Below are 15,481 nucleotides of genomic sequence, written 5' to 3' on the forward strand. Positions count from 1 at the left end.
CCACTAACCAGTATTTCACAGCCTGTGTATCCTGGACACGCCCCATCCACCCAGACACTAAAGGGGTGTGGGTGTCGTGTAGAGTAGATCACAGTTCCCACCCATCTTGGGACACTTAACTTTCTAGTGTTTCAGGGTACAGGGTATCCACCTATAACGTGGAGCCTCATGCCACATTTGTGGGCCGTGGACTTCCTCTTGAACAGTGGCTGCCCCTCCCCCCACAACCTGTGCCATTTTTCGGGATTGTTACCTTGCGGAAATGGAGACAGTGGCAGCTAGACACTCAGTCTCTACGGCTCTGTCCATATCATGAAGCTCCAAGATCTGAATGTCCCCGTGGTGTAACTTTTAACTTCTTTTTAACTAAGAATTAGCTCAGAGGTAATTGCTTAAATCGCACCAATGAAAATCAATACGGAGTAAATTAAACGAAAAGCAAAATTTATCCTGAACGTGTTCCTTGTCGCCTTTGAATAATGCGATGACAAAGCAACTATTTTACCTCCCAGGCTTGGAGTCTTTGTTGTCGGACGTCTTGAACGGAGATGCAATTATAGGGCCCATTTATCAAAAAGATTAAGGAAATCGGGGAACGGGAATGGGTTTGCAACAGTTTTGCGGAAATTAGATCACCGTGACTCTTAGGTCTGCGTTTTTCATGCCTGGTCGGGAAAGTTTCTCGGATTGCGCTATTTTCTGGCCTCCCTCCCAGCCCCGCAAATCAACAGCGAGGCACAAGGCTGACCCAGAGGGAGTGTCGGAGAGCAGAAGGCCAGAGAAAGACCCTGCGTCCCATCCTCAGGTGGAAGCCTGGGCCTCTCCACACTGGCGGGAGAAAGACTTGTTTTTCTCAACCCACGTTGCCAAGGATACGGCATCCAGTCCTCCGGATCTGAATGAAAGAGCCTGGTTTCCGGGGTTTTTTGTGCATTTCATAATTTAGAATGTGTTTGGCTTTCATTTGTAACCCAGCCTGCCAGCCCATCTCCCCACAGCTCTGCAAAGTTAACCAGTAATGAACATGAATAAATCAAACCTTCTCCACTCCAGCCGCCTCCTGGGGAAGAATTTGGGGTGTTGGGCAGATCAGAGGATTCTCCTGGTTGGGGGTTCTCGAGACCCACCCTGGGAGCGGCACCCAGGGAACTTGTACAAAATGCACACTAATGATCCCCGCTCACAGGGAGGGAGCCTGGGTGGACTTTGCAGACGTTCCCTGGTTGCCCTGGTGCACACTATGCCCAAGAACCTGGAGTCCATGCCCTCCTTCTGGTGAGGCGACTGAGGCCCCAGGAGAGGAAGAATGGTCTCCAGGAACAGCCCTGAAGGTCATTAGCAGCAGCCTCCGCAGTGCCATGGAGATGGGAGCAGAGGCCCCATCCTGGCTCTGCTGCCTGCCAGCTGTGTGACCTCAGGCAAGTTACTAAATTCTCTGTGGTCAACTTCCTTGGCTATAAAATGGGGAGAGTAACAGCTTGTCCTCTGGCAGGGTTACAGGAGATCACACACATATTTATCGGCACCTAGTGTCCAGTATTAACTTTTACAGTGTGTTTGTTGGTCCTGCTCATAATGAAACAAGTGGGGCCTTGGAGATGCCTCCCTGCCTCAGTTGGCCATCCAGAAGTTTCCAAGGGTGGTCATTTCCTGGTCCAACCCTGGCCTGGCCTGGCCTCTGGGTAGCAGTGAGCCATGCAAAGTACAACCCCAAGGTGCTGGGCACACAGGCCTCCCCACCTGTTTCTGAGCCTGGCGATGTGCCCATAGCTCCCCCTCTTTGGCCGTGTCATCTTTGCACCCAGAGCCCTGTTCTATACATCTCTGAAAACCCTGGGAGATTGTTCCCCATCTTGGAGACTGTATTAGTTTCCTGTAGCTGCTATAACAAAGCGTCATAAACTGGGGGTGGGGGTGAGGGGACTTATAAAAGCGGAAATGCATCCTCTCATAGTTCTAGAGACTACGAGTCCAAAGTCAACGTATCAGCTGGGTTGGTTCCTTCTAGCAGCTGTAAGGGAGAGTCCATTCCAGGCCTCTCTTAGCTTCTGGAGGTTGCTGGCAATCCTTGGTATTCCTTGAAGGAGCATCACTTCATGCTCTGGCTCTTTCCCTCACATGCCTGTGTCTTCTCTTCTGTTTCCTATAAGGACACTTATCATTGCATTTAGGGCTCACTCTGTTAATCCAGGACACTCTCATCTCGAGATCCTTCACTTAATTACCTCTGCAAAGATCCCTTTCCCAAAGAAGGTCATATTCCCAGGTTATGGGGGAGGTTAAAACTTGGATATATGGGGGCATCTGGGTGGCTCAGTTGGTTAAGCGTCCGACTTTGGCCCAGGTCATGATCTTGTGGTTTGTGGGTTCAAGCCCTGCGTCAGGCTCTGTGCTGACAGCTAGCTTGGAGCCTGGAGACTGCTTTAGATTCTGTGTCTCCCTCTCTCTCTGACCCTTCCCTGCTCATGCTGTCTCTATCTCAGAAATAAATAAAACATTAATTTTTTTTTTTAAAAACTTGGATATATCTTTTGGGGGCCCCAATTCACTGCACTACTGAGGGGATTTCAATTTCTGTATTTCCTTGATTCTAAGATTCTGTTTCCTCCCATATTTTAATGTTCCTGAAATCTGCATGTATCTCACGACCAATGATCATCTCTGATACAGTATTTTGCCTCCCCCGAGCTGTTATTAAATCAGTGGTGGTTGTGTCTTATTTATGATGACTTGATGAGGAGGAGGTGGGTAGTTCAAGACTCTGGTCAAAACAACCCCACGGGGCCTTCAGGCTGGGGACTCTTCTTGCTGGAGGCCAGCCCTGTCCCCTCTCCCTCTGCCACCTGCCAGCCAACATGGGGTACCCGGGGCTCCAGGTGGTCTGGGGCTCCTGACCAGCTCTCTCCTTTGGTGAGGCCAGGCTAGCTTTCTCACCACCCCTGGAGGGCTGTGGTTCTGTGACCTACACCCCACAAATGCGGCTCTCCAGGCCCAGAGAGGAGAGGATCAGCCTCTCCTTTGTTCATATCCAACTTTCCTCTCCCCCCAGGGCTCATTCCTGATCCTTTCAAGGTCAGCTATAAATGTTACCTCTTCAGAGAGGACCACCCTGTCTCAGGGAGTATCCCTTCCCTCCACCCTTTTCATCCCACCGCATGCACGCACATACACAGCTAGTCCCTCTTGATCATAACAGTGGTAAGCATTTTGTTAATTTTTTGCTTTATTTTGGTCAGTCTTCCCCCCTAGACTCTAGCTCCATGATGGCAGTGCCCCAAAGCCGCTCATTCACTCCAATTTCCACATTTCCAATTGGCCACCAAAAGCACCCAGCAAATGAGTGAAGGAACAAATGAACACGTGAATGAAGAATGAATGAATGAGTGGGTGAGTGACTTCCAACCACACCACACCCCCAGGAGAGATTTTTACAGCCCAAGACATTGAGCTCAGTGAGTTACGGCCGATGCAGGGAACACAGACAATTAGTGGGTCTCCAAAGTCCTCTATTAGCAAGAGACAAGTGCATTAGATATAGTTCGCTGTCAAGTCAGAGCTGGCCCCTGGTGCACAGAGGGTCCCAATCAGAAGCAGCTCAGGCTCAGTGCCCTGACACAGCTCTGCTCCTCAGGGTCCAGCCTGGGCATCCTACACAGGAAGGGGTAAGGCTCCCAGTGTGAGAGTCTCCTCGCAGACCTCTTTCTGCAGGAAGCAGGACTGACCCAGGACCCCCAGCACTGTGCTCTGAGACATGCTGCTCCCAGCTGGTGACTGAGGGTGACAGGGTGGGAGATAGGGGCTCCAGGCCTCCCCAACAACCTTTCCAAGACTCTAGGATGCTCCACCCCACATCCTATCCCCCATTCTTGCCTTCCCTCAGGATTCGCCCTACATCATGGACTTGAGGACCCCAGCTTTTCCTGAACTCCTCCCCAGTTTTTCCCACAAGTGTTTCTCCTAATAAAATTCTAACACGGGTCTTAGCATGCAATCTCGGGGCTGCAGAGGGTGTCCTATCTGCTTGTGAGGGGACCTGTAGGAATGAAGCTCCAAAACAGTCACTCTCCTGGGCAGTGAGGGCAATGATGGGGGGCCTCGGCAGGAGCCCCATGACGCTGCCAATGTGCTGGCGATCGGGTTGGGGTGCTGAAAGGGAGAACCTTGAAGAACGCGAGCATTTTCAATCGCCAGCATTCCAACTCAAACCGGCTCATGTATTAACCGAAAAGTCCAGGGAGGCCTCACTCCTGAGCGGGGAGAGCGCATGGTTCCAGCCTGTGGATCTACTTTGCCGCTCCTGGCTAGCCAAACAACAACTTCCCGCCCAGCCAGTCTATGGGAAAGCCCACCTGGAACGCTGTTTCTGATTGGCTAAGTTTGGGTCACATGCCCATTGCTGACCAATCACTTTGGTCAAGGAAATCAAGTGCTCTGATTGGCTAGGCCTTGACACTTGTCCAGGGCCTTGGCGCCAGAGAGAAGGGCAGTTCCGCGCGGGAGCGTATGAGTGCAGCTATTCTGCAAGCGGAGCTGAAGGGTGACGGACGGACAAGGGCAGCGCGCTGCCAACCCTGGCGGGGGGCGCCCCGCCCTCAGAAAGCTGGGTTGAGAGGACCCCAGGGCCCATGGGGGCATCCATTACTCAGAATCCGGGCTCACATAGGGACGGGACCAAAGACATCCCAGAACTTTCCGAAGCCTCATCTGTCCTACCTCCAAGGTCAGTGGGAAAACTGAAAGTGACGAGGATTGGGGTGGGGCAGACTGCTGCGGAGACAGGCTTGGTCTTCAGGACACAGGACAGGTGTGTGGTGTTAGCTTTAAGAAGGAAAGGAAAGGCGGAGTCCTGGGTCTGAGCAGCAAGGGGAGGCTGGGGCGGCCAGGAGCTTGAGCTGTGAACCTCCCGAGTGCATGCTTTGTATGTAAATGTCCACCGAAAAGAAGATCCTGTGAAGCAAGTAAATAAAAAAACCAGGAACAGAAGTTTGGCCAGCCAGGTTAATCTTGATAAATGGGTCTGTAGCCTCCGTCCCTCTTCCCCTCGGAATCCTCAACCACTTTTGATGCCTTTCACAGCTGGGCCCCCCGATATTTCCTGGTTTGGGACAATAGGGCATTTGGACTTTTTTAATGGCAGAATCTGGAAGCTAATTAGGCCATTACTCTTCAAAGATTTAATTTGCTTTGATGGGCCCATCTATAATCATATTTCCAAACAGCTTCTATTTAATTACTGCACAAAATGAATGAGGTCCTTGAGCAATTTGTGTCTGATAAACTCACCTCCTGTTTTAGTTCCAGAGACAAAGACACAAGGGGGAAGGGAGACATATGGATGAGGTGGGGTGGAGGCTGGCCCCTCAGTGGCCATTGTCTCTCCCCCTCGCCACCTCCCCCCTCCAGGAGAAGTGTTGTAGGGATCTTGTTTCAGAGCACTAAAACCACAGCAGGAACGACCCTGTGGGAAAGGTGGGGCCCCACTTCCCGCTGGAAGGGGGTCAGCAGAGGTCCGGGGGTAGACGCCCCAAGAGGGCAGGGATTTGATCTGCCTTCTTTTTTAAATATATAAAGCTCATTTATTTATTTTGAGAGAGAGTGTGTGTGTGCACATGTGTGTGAGGGGGAGGGGCAGAGAAAGAGGCAGAGAGAATGCCAAACAGGCTCCACACTGTCAGCACAGAGCCCAACTCAGGGCTCAGTCTCATGAACCGTAAGATCAGGACCTGAGCTGAAACCAAGAGTTGGGCACTCAACTGACTGAGCCCCCTGGGGCCCCTGTCATCTGGCTTCTTTACTGCCATAGTCCAAGTGCCTGAATGGGGCTGGACAGCTATAGGGGCTCAGTAAATACCTGCCAGGTGGGTGCATTGGGTGGGTTTGACTGAGTCTGTGTTCTTACTCCCTGAGGTGTGGGACAGAGGTATTCACGCTACCCTGGCCCTCTGCCATCTGATCACCTGATCAGCTAAGGAGTCTCTCTTGTAGCCACCAGGGCACCCGTTGTCAAACTACTCAGCCTTCATTCTCCCTTCCTCTGGGGATTGCACCCTTATTTTGTGGGGAACGCCCCCCTCTGGCTACCATTTCAACCCTGAGCTGCCTCAAGCCCCCTAATAGTGAGTGAGGCTTACTGTATTCAGAACTTTTTTCTGTTGCTGGCAATCCGATGTTTCTGACTGACACCAGAGCCACAGAGCTGCCCCTGTAAGGCAGATTCCCTGGCAGGGAGGGAATATCAGGGTTGCTCAGCATGGAATCCCCCTCTCCTTCCTGCCCTGACCACACTTGTTGCTCAGCTAATCTGGATCATATGTTTGGTTCAGGGATGCAGCCGTGAATAAGGTGGCAGGGAGAGAGATGATTAAATAAGCAATTACAGTACAGCCAGGTGGGTGTTCAGACAGGGCCCTGTGGGTGCACAGATGACGGGCATGTAACTCGGGGTGGTAGGGTGACTGGTCATTAATGAGGAGGGAGCAGGAGAGAATGGAGCTAGGGTGACCAGCTGTCCTGCTTTGCTGGGACTGTCCCAGTTTTAGCACGAAAAACCTCAAGTCCGATGAAGTCCCATGATGCCAGGAAACCTGGAGTGTTGGTTCCCCCCAAGATGAAGCACCCAGGGGACTGTGAATGGTTGGAGCAGAGAGTGTAGGACAAAGGACAGAGGGAAATTGAGAAGGGACAGGATCGTCAAGAGCCTTGCTATCCACGGAGTAAGGTGCAGATCTTAGCAAAGAGAAAGGGATAATCTGGGGACGTCTCATGCCGGAGCAAGACATGCCACGATGTGTGACGTTTCCAAAGCCTCCGCTGGCTGCTGTTTGAAGAATGGGGAGGGGGGAGATTATGGGGTCAGGCAGACCACCCTCGTCACACAGGTGCGCTGCGGGCAAGGCCCTGGGGGCCGTGGAGGTGAGTCAAGCAGTGATTCTGAGCCTTTTGGGGGAGAGTGGTGGTAACACTCTGAGACCCTGATGGGAGTTCTGGACACTCTCCCCCCCCAGAGATACACACAGCTACATGTACTCACATGTTCTTTCTCACGCACACTGTTGCAAATGGTTTAGGGGGTTTTACAGACCCCTCAGAACCACCATGGAGCCAAGATTCTAAACCCTCCTTTAGAACTGTGGGCGGCCGCATACTGTGTTGGCATTTGCCATTTCTTTGACAATCCCATATCACATCTCTCCTTCCTGTACCTGCCTCCTACTGTGAGGGCCAAAGATGCTGGACACGCCCCCAACTCCCCTCCCCCGCTCAGCAGGAGCAGGGGAAGATCACCAGTCTCATCCATCTGGCTCGGACTCTCCGTCTCATCCGCCCAGAGCTGTGGGACTATGCCTTATCTCTGGCCACCATCGTGTAGGGCCCTCTCCCAGGCTGCCAGGGTGGTCCCTGCTGCTATGACAAGTAGGTGGTGAGCCCAGGATTCGAACTTGGGTGAATCTGATGCCCAGCACTTCTTAATATCTCAGTGGCTGCAATGTGTGTGTAAGATTGAGAGAGAGAGAGAGGGTAGGGGGATGCCCAACACTCTCCTTTATATTTGAAGATGATATTACAGATGAAGGAGCAGCCTGCACATGACTGAAATACAAATGCGTAAGCAATTCTGTTCCATTCCAAACTCCACGGATGAAATTGTGCCGGCTGCAGTATGACGGATTCTTGGGGGGCAGCACAGCAGAAGCGCTCTCTCTTCTCCACGGGGAGTCCCAGTCTGTCTTTGACTTTACCACCCAGCATCCTGGCCCCCGGGAAAGAAAGTGCATACCAGATGTACACATGATGACGCTGTCTCCAGGAAGCAGGAAGCAGGAACCACTAGGAAAACAAGTAATAAATAACATGATTCAAGAAGAGGATTTCCCTGCCTTCTCTTCAACACAACACAAGGGGGCAGTGATTACTGATGGGGTTTTAAGGCCTCTGGAAAGGAGACACAGTGTATGGAGCTCCCAGGGAGGTAGGTATTGGGGGGATGTTGGTGTAGGCTAAAGGCGCCCCATGCTTGTTAGACACTGGGGGGTCTGAAAACAAATGTTAACTATAAATCCCACCAGTAGAAACCCCCTAAGGTAGGACTTGAAAGCACTTGGAATTTTCCCAGCCAGCAGCCAGCGGTCTGGCCTTCATCGGCAAAGGGCTCGTGTAGACTGCAGACGGGCCCTGTCTGTGCCGTGACATTGCCACCACCTCCGGTTCCAACCCACACACTGAGATGAGACGTGGCTGTTCTGGCCCCCTTCCCTAGCCTTTGAGCCGAGCCACTGGCCACCATCAAGTGTCCGAGACTTTCCAGGGACCCTCTGGCTTGTGCTTCACTGACCTAAGCAATGCCATCGGCTCAGACCCTGGCCAGGCTGCCCCACTCTCGTTCGGCCGCTTGCAGTTCATGAATTGGGAAACAAAGGCATCAATCCAGCCCACGTGGTCACCGAGGCCACAGACAGTGATTCAGGGCATAGTTGGAGGAGAAACAACTTCAGCCACAGGTCATGGTGAAGGGACACCCCAGCCAAGCCAGCCACCGCCTGTCCAGCCTGGAACAATCCCAGGAAAGAAACCAACTCTGCTGGACCCTACAAGGAGGAGTCGGCAGCCACTGGCTTGGGTGACACTGCCAGTCTGTCCCAGGCATTGGTCTGACCTCACCAGACCTCTCACTCCCTATTGTTCATGCCATCCATCCGCCTGGGCTGTTATGTGGGTTAGAAGAGAGATTCTTTTGGGGTGCCTGGTGGCTCAGTTGGTTAAGCATCCAACTTCAGCTCATGATCTCGCGGTCTGTAAGTTTTGAGCCCTGCGTCAGGCTCTGTGCTGACAGCTCAGAGACTATAGCCTACTTCAAATTCTGTCCCTTTCTCTCTCTGCCCCTCCCTCACTCATGCTCTGTCTCTCTCTGTCTCTCAAAAATGAATAAATGTTAAAAAAAATTCTTTTAAAGATACATTCTTTCACTCAGGCCACCATAACAAAATACCACAAACTGAGAGGCTTGAACAGAAAAAATATTCTATCACAGTCAGGAGGTCGGAAGTCCAGACGATTGGTTCCTTCTGAGGCCTCTCTCCACGGCTTATAGACGACTGTCTCCTCCCTGTGTCCTCACATGATCTCTGTGTGTCTGTGTCCTGATCTCTTGTTATAAGGGCACTGATCATAATGAATTAGAGCCCATCTTAATGACTCTATTTTAACGTAATCATCTCTTTAAAGACCCCATCTTTGTGGTGCTTGAGTGGCTCTGTCGATTGAACATCTAACTTCAGCTCGGGTCATGATCTCGCAGTTTGTGGGTTTGAGCCTCACGTCAGGCTCTATGCTGACAGTGTGGAGCCTGCTTGGGATTCTTTCTCTCCTCTCTCTCTCTCACCCTCTCTCTCTCTCTGCCCTTCTCCCACCTGTGTGCACTTTCTCTCTCTCTCTCTCTCTCAAAATAAATAAATTTAAAAATAAAAAAAGCAAAATATAAAATAAAGACCCTGTCTTCAAGTACAGTCACATTCTGAGGTCCTGGGGGATTAGGGCCTCAACATATAAGTTTGGGGGAGACATAATTCAGTCCATATCAAATGGACTGCCTAGGGACTGCCGGACATATTGAGGGTAGTTGGTAAGCAGGAAGGGGCATGACTCCTATCTTTAGGGCCGCTGAGAAGGCAGACAGAGACAGAGTCTAGGAAACACTGCAGAGTTCTGGCGTCTTTCCTCAGTCTGCCCTCCTCTCCACCAGGAAGCCATCCTGGGCTTCACAGTTAATTCTTCCAGAGAGGAGCTAGTTGAGTGTGTGAGCTTGGGCAACCCTAGGTCTCCCTAGAGCTTCTGATGATGGGCTCATGGGGCCTTGTGGTGGGAATCCCCGGCACTCCAGCCAACGGCCAGTGCCAATCGTGGAATGTCAGTGGAACCTCCAGCCCATAATGGGGTCGTGATTTCACAGCCTGCCTCTGTGCTCCTTCCCAGTTTGAATCCACTGGGTCATGGAACAGGGAGGCAATCAGTTTCTGCCCCTCAGATTTTCTTTTTCTGACCTGAACCTATTGGCAAGATTTCCTCCCAGGACACCCCCAGAGGCCCTCAGGACTGTTTAGCCAGGAAGGGCCCTACCCCAAAAGCAGGGGGCAGGCTCTCTGGGCTCCATTCAGGACCCAGCAGCCTGAGAGAAGGGTCAGAAGGAAGAGGTTTCCTTTCAAAGCAAGAAGATTTCCTAGCATCTCCTGGCCATCTCCAGTGGCCTCCCCTTCTCCCCACAGTTTTAAAAATATGTCCAAATCCAAGACAGGCTTTTCTAAGCTGGTTGTGTCAAAATGGGGTTCTTCTTGGTCTTCACTGGCCTTTCTTCCCACCACACATGGCTGTCCTTTCTTCCCTGAAACTTTGACGCATCATATCAATTGGAAGATCTTTTCCAAAACTGTCAGCAAATCAGAGAGAACCTTCTGCACCAAAAATACAACTAAGGCTTTTGTTTTGTTTTGTTTTTTTACATTTAAAAGTTGGATTGCAGTAGACTTACCCCCTGGAGGCCTGTGTGTATGGAAACAGTTGTTTTGAGTCCAGACGGTTTGGCTTGATGCAGTTTACAGGGTACAGCGCATGCTATCACCAGCATCTGTTCATTATGCACAGAGCTGAGTTCTTGCCCGACTCAGCCACACTTTGAGTAACGGAATTACTACTTTTTCCTGACCTGCCTGGTGAGTCTCAAAAGCTACAAGCAGCATTTGGGGTGAAGCTTCAGGACCTATTCGCACAGAATAGAATGAAGGCCATCCTCCTCCTCCAAATCTCTCCTTCCCCAAATCATGAGATTTCTCCAGAGGAGCCTTTGTGTTGTTGCCTACCCATCAAAGCTCCTTTCTTCTTTCCCTTGGAAATCTGATGAGATCAAAGTGTCAGCTTTCACCAGCAACAGCCTGAAGAAAGTGAGAAGGCAGATGGGCCTCGCCCACCTCCACGGCCCGAGCCATGCTGCCAATGCCTTTTGAAGGAAATGCTAGACTTCCCCGCCCCCCATGCACCTGGCTCCCCTACAAATTCATAAATGGCAATGCCTACAAGAAGTGGATGGTCTCCTCAAAGAATTAAAAATAGAGCTACCATATGATCCAGTAATTCCACTTCTGGGTATTTACCCAAAACACTTGAAAGCAGGGTCTCAAAGAGAAACTTGTACACCCATGTGCATAGCAACATTGTTCCCAAGAGCCAAAAGGTGGGAGCCACCCACACGTCCATCACCAGATGAAGGATAAACAGAATGTGGTCCATCCGTACAATGGAATAGTACTCGGCCTTAAAAAAGGAAGGAAATGCGGTCACATGCCACAACATGGGCGACCTTGAGGATGTTGTGCTAAGTGAAATAAGGCAGTCACAGAAAGGCAAATTCTGTATGATTCCAGTTACACGAGGTCCCTAGCGGAGTCAAATATAGACAGAAAGTACAGAAACCAGCAGTTTATCCTCTACCTCCCGACTCTCATTGGCCACAGGGCTGTTCTGTTGGCGCCCAGCACATGTGGATCTGGTCCTGCCCCAAAAGTGGACCAAGAGCAAGCCAACGGCAGAGTCAGAGGTGCTCAGGCCGGCTGACTCCCACATGACATGCACTGTGTGGCGTGAGGTTTCGAGGAGCCCCCGTGTACTAGCTCCTACCTTGGTTACGTGTGCAGTGAATGTTCTGAGGTGTGTAGGAAGGGTGGGAGGTGGGGGGAGGGGGACAGAAAACCTGCGAAGGTGGCAGTCCCCCAGTCATGGCTGAGTGGGAAAGGAGATCAGTAGGAGTAAGTAGGAGAGCGTGGGCCTGGAAACCAGCAAGCCTGGGTTCACATCCAGCATCCACATCCACAGGATGTAACAGGACATGGCTTCGAACCTTATCCCAAAATAAGAAATCCTACTGGATGGGGAGTGTGGTGGGAGCCCTGTGAGATTTCACAGGAGTCCGGGGAGTAGAACTACACCTGGTGACTCACTTCTGAAAAAAAAAATAGACCATGGCAAAAGTTATGAGCTGTCACTTCCAAGATTAGGATACAAAAGGACTGTGACTTCCACCTTGCTTGTCCACTTTTGTCTCTCCCCTCATTCCAAGGGAATCAAGCTGCCATCTTGTAAACTACCTTCTGGAAGGGACCACATGGCAAGGAACAGAGGGCAGCTCCTGGTTCAACATCCAGGAAGGAACTGAAGCCCTCAAAGAACCGAATCCTGCCAATAGCCAAGTGACTGGATGTGGAAGTGGACCTACCCCAGTTCAGCCTTTAAATGAGATCACAATCCCAGCCAACACCTTGATCACAGTGAGAGGTTATGAGCTGAGCTCTCCCAGCTAGGCTGTGCTCAGATTCCTGACCCACAGAAAAACATGAGATAATAAATGTGTATTGTTTTAACCCACTGCTCTTGGGGTAACTTGTTACAAAGCAATAGACAGCTAATAGAGGAGGTGCAAGGTTTGGTATGCAGTATTCTTTACAGATGGTGGTTCTTTTCTTTTTCTCTCTTCCTACCACAAATCTCTCTCTTGTAGCTCTACCAGCCTGCCGTGCTCATGCACCCAGAGGAAGATCTGCAGTGACCCCTCAGAACAATAGCATGTAGAGTGACCCTGAGTCATCCGGAGCAGGTCACGCTGTGCCAGCCTGTGGAAGACTGGGTGAGTAATGCCATTGTGAAGGTTTTCCCTGAAAAGGAAGTGAAATCATACTAAAAATAATAATCATTAAACGTTAATCCACTTAGTCAAAGAGAAAGAACTAGAATGCACCTCAGAGAACTTGAGTCCACCCCCTCACCATGCAAGTAGAGAAACTGAGGCCTGGAGAGTGAGAAAGAAGGTGATTTGAAGAGCAGAACCAGATAGTTGATCATGGAAAAGCAACACTTACCCGGGCATGTCTTGGTGAGCAGAGAACAGATTGCCTGTGATTGGGCTAAAACTCAAGATGTGATTCCTGGGGAAGCACAGCTGGGCCTCAGGGTACCACAGGCCTGCGGACATGAGTGCCTGAGATGAGAGGCTCCTTGAGAGTGAAAAGGAGCACCATTTACTTGAGCTCAAAAGGAGAACTGCCCATGTATGAGTGGGTGGCAGGCTGGAGGGGACATGAGTAAAGCCTCTGGAAAGCCAGAGGCTCCTGGACTCTCACAGACAACTGCCAGAAGAGAATGCAGTCGTGGGGGGAGGGGAGAAGAGGAGAGAGGGCTGGGAGAGGTGCTTCCTGGACCCCCTGGGCCTGGCTGGCCCTCAGGACACAGGTGAGCTCTTGGTCCATCTCCACCCATGTGCACAGGGCACTGAGGTCCCGGCCAGCCCTGGGAGGCCTTCCGTGGGACCAGGACCCATCCTGGGGAGCACAAGGGGTCCTGAGATGGCTCCAAACTAAAGCTGCTTGGGAGCAAGTGGGGATGAGGTCTGGATACCGATAGCTCCCCAGCACCTCCAGGTGAAGCCTGTGCTCCTCGCCTCTGAACCTGTCCCACCTTCCCCTGGCCCCACACCCCCTGCTTTTTTTTTTTTTTTTTTTTTTTTTTACAAATAGTTTATTGTCAAATTAGTTTCCACATAACACTCAGTGCTCATCCCCACTAGTGTCCTCCTCCATGCCCGCCCCCCCTCCCCCCCACATCCATCAGTCCTCAGTTTTTGTCAGCATTCAAGAGTCTCTCATGGTTTGCCTCTCTCCCTTTCCCCCACCATTTCCCCCCTTTTCTCCCCCTTGGTCCTCTGTCAAGTTCCTCCTAATCCTCCTATACGTGCACACATATGATATTTGTCCTTCTCTGCCTGACTTATTTCGCTCAGCATAACACCCTCAAGGTCCATCCATGGCCAGATTTCATTGTTTCTCATTGCCATGTAGTATTCCATGGTATAGATAAACCACACCTTCTTGATCCATTCATCTGTTGATGGACACTTAGGCTCTTTCCATGTTTTAGCTATTGTGGAGAGTGCTGCTATGAACATTGGGGTACATGTGCTCCTGTGCATCAGCATTTATGTATCCCTTGGGTAAATTCCTAGCAGTGCTATTGCTGGCCCACACCCCCTGCTTTAATGGAACATGCCAGGGTCCCGCCACTGGGGAAAACAGAAAGGTATCTCCTCCCAAAGTTAGGCTTGGAATTACCATATGACCCAACACTTCCACCCTATATATATACCCAAAAGGACTGAAATCAAGGAGTTGAAGAAATACTTGCTCATAGCACTGCTATTCACACGCACCAACAGGAGAAAGCAAACAGATGTCCATCAGTGGACCAGTGGATCCGCAGAACGTGGTGTATCACAGAGAATAGAACATCATTCAGCCTGAAAAAGGAAGGAAACTTGGACATGTGTCACAGCATGGATGAACCTTGAGGACACGATGCTCAACGGAACAAGCCAATCACAGAAAGAAAAGCATTGTCTGGTTGCGCTTGTATGAGGCCCCTAGAGCTGCCAAACACAGATGGAAAGTCGATGGAGGTTGCTCGGGGCTGAGGGTGAGGGAATGGAGTGTTAGAGTTTCATAGGTGTAATAGTTTAATAGTTCACTTTGGGGAAGACAGAAAAGTTCTGGAATTGGCTGGTGGTGAGGATAGCACAACAGTGTGAATGTCCTTAATGCCACTAAACTGTGCACCTAAAAATGGTTAAGATGGTCGATTTTATGTGTATTGTACCACAGTAAAAGTGAATACATTAAACAACTCTGTAGTGATAAAGGGGCTTTGCTGTCTCCAGGATGGACAAGATCATGTACTGAGCCCCCTCTCTGTGTCCAGGCAAACCCAGGACCGGTTGTCTCAGGTGTCCTCATGCTGAGACAGCCCACCCTGGGGTCTGGAGAAAGACCCATTTTGTCTCAGTAGACCACCAGACAGAGGTAGCCCTGGGCACCCATTGCATGAAATTATGTCCAGAGCTATGGGCCCTAGGGAGGCATCAAGGCCGATGCCACACAGGAAGGCCAGATCGCTGCACCCATTCTTTATGTCCAGCTGTGTCAGAGGCTTGCGGAGGGTGTGAGCCACACAGACTAGTCACTGCACCTGTAGGGACAGAGGTGGGCAGGGCAGGGGACACTGGGTCTGTGTTGAGGGCCATGAGGGAAGGTCAGGACAGCTCTGTGTCCATGGAGCCTTTGTAAGGCCATGAGCTGCAGCTCAAGCCTGTCCCTGGTCCTCTGCCTCCTCTGTACAATGATAGTGGAATGGTCCCTAAGGACTATCCCAGGACAGTGACTGGCTGCAGTTCCATTTGAGGGCTACACATGGCATGAATGGGTCCCACTCGTGTAGAACATCACAGCTGGAGCAGAGTAGCAGACACCTTTGCTGTCGCCTGGCCAGTGGTTCCTAGTGACCTGGAGAGCTTATCAAATTAGAAGTGCCCCATCCTGCCCCCTGAGAGTCAGCGTTGGGGGCTGTGGGCTCTTCGATAATTGGGATATACCACCCCAACACTTCTGAGCCCGGG

General features: G+C 51.0%; 1 long non-coding RNA gene across 1 annotated transcript; it reads left to right on the forward strand.

Annotated features, from left to right (window-relative positions):
* Positions 1-4,598: 4,598 nt before the first annotated feature.
* Positions 4,599-14,727, forward strand: LOC120228028. The gene is made up of 3 exons (XR_005527387.1): positions 4,599-4,720; positions 12,542-12,667; positions 14,249-14,727. It is a non-coding gene; the product is annotated as an uncharacterized LOC120228028 (long non-coding RNA).
* Positions 14,728-15,481: the final 754 nt, after the last annotated feature.

This window comes from Hyaena hyaena, unplaced genomic scaffold (assembly GCF_003009895.1).
Source record: "Hyaena hyaena isolate Hyena2069 unplaced genomic scaffold, ASM300989v1 scaffold_20, whole genome shotgun sequence".
NCBI classification, from domain to species: domain Eukaryota; kingdom Metazoa; phylum Chordata; class Mammalia; order Carnivora; family Hyaenidae; genus Hyaena; species Hyaena hyaena.